The 2,886-nt window shown below is 55.3% G+C and overlaps 1 pseudogene; it reads left to right on the top strand.

Moving 5' to 3' along the window:
- The first annotated feature begins 505 nt into the window (after window positions 1-505).
- Window positions 506-1,930, top strand: LOC147912325 (18S ribosomal RNA; annotated as a pseudogene).
- Window positions 1,931-2,886: the final 956 nt, after the last annotated feature.

Below are 2,886 nucleotides of genomic sequence, written 5' to 3'. Positions count from 1 at the left end.
ATGACTGAGTTAACAAAGTAGAGAACGTCCCCAACTTACCATAGTTCAACTTATGATTTTTTGACTTTATGATGGTGCAGAAGCAGTACACATTCAATAGAAACTGTACTCGGAACTTTGAATTTTGATATTTTTCCAGGCTCGCGATATGTGATATAATACTTCCCTGAGATGCTGGGTAGCAGCAGCAAGCCGCAGCTCCCAGTCACCCACATGATCACAAGGATAAACAACAATACGCTTCCAACATTCTGTGCCCATATAACCATTATGTATTTCACTTTCAGTACAGTATTCAATAAATTACATGAGATATTCAATATTTTGTTATAAAATACACTTTGTGTTAGACAATTTTGCCTAATTATAGGCTAATGTAAGTGTTAGGAGCATGTTTAAAGTAGGCTAGTCTAAGCTATAATGCTTGGTAGGTTAGGTGTATTAAATGCATTTTGACACGATATTTTCAACTTCCAGAGGGTTTATTGGTACATGACCACCTTGTAAGTTGAAAAAATTTGTATTTGACTGAGATTTTATGGCAATGCTCTAACAATAAACAGCTACCCATAAATGTTCATTCACAGAATGAACTGGAAACAGTTGAGGAGATTTGTAAAAATGTTATGACCACCTTCATCTGCAAGTCTACCAAATCCAAATTTCTTGGAGGATCCATTGGAGGGCAAGTCTGGTGCCAGCAGCAGCGGTAATTCCAGCTCCAATAGTGTATATTAAAGTTGCTGCAGTTAAAAAGCTCCTAGTTGGATCTTGGGAGTGGGCGGGCTGTCCGCTGCTGGGCGAGCCACCACCGGTCCCCACCCTTTGCCTCTCAGCACCCCCTCCACGCTCTTAGCTGAGTGTCCCAAGGGGTCCGAAGCATTTACTTTGAAAAACTTAGAGTTTTCAAAGCAGGCCGGAGCCGCCTGGATACCGCAGCTAGGAATAATGGAATACGATTGCGGGTCTATTTTGTTGGTTTTCGGAACTGAGGCCATGATTAAGAGGGACAGCCGGGGGCATTTGTATTGCGCTGCTAGAGGTGAAATTCTTGGACCGGTCCAAGACGGACCAGAAAGAAACCATTTGCCAAGAATGTTTTCATTAATCAAGAACGAAAGTCAGAGGTTCGAAGACGTTATACGTGGTAGTTCCGACCATAAATGATGCCGACTGGCAATGTGTCCGCGTTATTCCCTTGACCAAAAGTCTTTGGCTTCTGGGGGGGGCGGGGGGGGGTGGGGGAGAGTATGGTTGCAAAGCTGAAACTTAAAGGAATTGACGGAAGGGCACCACCAGGAGTGGAGCCTGCGGCTTAATTTGACTCAACACAGGAAACCTCACCTGGCAGGACAGGGACAGGATTGACAGATTGACAGCTCTTTCTCGATTCCGTGGGTGGTGGTGTATGGCCATTCTTAGTTGGTGGAGCAATTTGTCTGGTTAATTCCCATAACAAAGGAGACTCTGGCATGCTAACTAGTTACTCGACAGCGGTCAGCGTCCACCTACTTAGAGGGACAAGTGGCATTCAGCCACCCAAGATTGAACAATAAGAGGTCTGTGATGCCCTTAGATGTCTGGGGCTGCACACGAGCTACACTGACTGGCTCAGTGTGTGCCTACCCTACTCCGGCAGGCACAGGTAACCCGTTGAACTCCATTCCTGATGGGGAAGGGGGATTGCAATTATTCCCCACGAAGGAGGAATTCCCAGTAAGTGCTGGTCACAAGCTTGCCTTGATTAAGTCCCTGCCCTTTGTACACACTGCCCCTCGCTAGTACCCATTGGATGGTTTAGTGAGGCCCTCCGATTGACCACTGGCCGAAGACCCTGGCCCAGCACTGAGAAGACTGTGGAACTTGACTCTCTAGAGGAAGTATAAGTCATAACATGGTTTCTGTAGGTGAACCTGCAGAAGGATCATTAACGGAGAAAGCAGCGGCGCCTCCCGCTACTGGGGCAACCGCTGGGGTACCCCTCATCTGTGTGGTGGGGGCAGGGCGCCCCGGCCACGCTGGTCCCGAGAAAATAGAGAGGGAGAGAAGAGAGGTGGAGGCGCCCAGAGGCGAGGGAGGCGCGCCTCCGCGGTAGTCCAGAGGAGGAGGAGGGTGGCGCCGTGGTCTCTCCGGTGAGCCCCTTCCGCCGCCCTCCCCGCCCCCCGCCCTGTCTGAGGTCACCACGTCCCACCCGCCGGCGAGTCCCCGCCCTCCTATCTCCCTCGAGGTGAGGCGAGTCGGGGGTCACTCCACGGCCTCCGTCTCCGGCGCCGGTCGCCCCCTGACGCGCCCTCGGCGCGTCTGGAGACGAGCGGCGTGGCCGTGTGGACCCCCGCAGGGTGCCCGCTGCCGCCTGCCCTGGACGGTTCCCCGGTCGTCGCCGGCCATCAGCTCCTTCGATCCCGCCCCCGCCAGGTTTCTCCCCATCCGTCTCTCATTCCTCCTCGCCCTGACCGCTCGCGCCCCGCCTCCCGCCGTAGCCACACGCCCTCCGCGGCGAGGGGCCTGGGCCGCGGGTGCGGGGAGGGCCCGAGGGTGGTGTGTCGGCCGTGAGAGTCCCGCCCCGGGTTGGGGGGCACGGGAGTGGGGGGCGTCGGGCGGCGGTGGCGGGTACCACGGGCAGGCAGCGCCGAGGTCTGCGTTCCGCCGGCGGCGGTGCGGTCCCCCCACCTCGCCCCTTTCTTCCAACCCCCCCAATCCAGGTACCTAGCGGGTCCCGGCGCCGTGGAGGTTCAAAGACCCCTGGGAGTGAGTCTGGGACCTGACCCATCTCCCCCAGGCTCTGCCTCCCCAGGCCAGGGCGCCACGCGGCACCGTGGTACCGGCGGCCGTGGGGAGGGGGTATGCCCAGCGGCCGTTGGGTCGTGCGCGCTTGGGAGTGCACCC

This window comes from Ceratotherium simum, chromosome 37, assembly GCF_057802395.1.
Source record: "Ceratotherium simum simum isolate JZ-2026a chromosome 37, ASM5780239v1, whole genome shotgun sequence".
In the NCBI taxonomy this organism is placed as follows: domain Eukaryota; kingdom Metazoa; phylum Chordata; class Mammalia; order Perissodactyla; family Rhinocerotidae; genus Ceratotherium; species Ceratotherium simum.
Note: the sequence above shows the minus strand (reverse complement) of the source record. Positions and strands in the feature narration are given on the sequence as shown.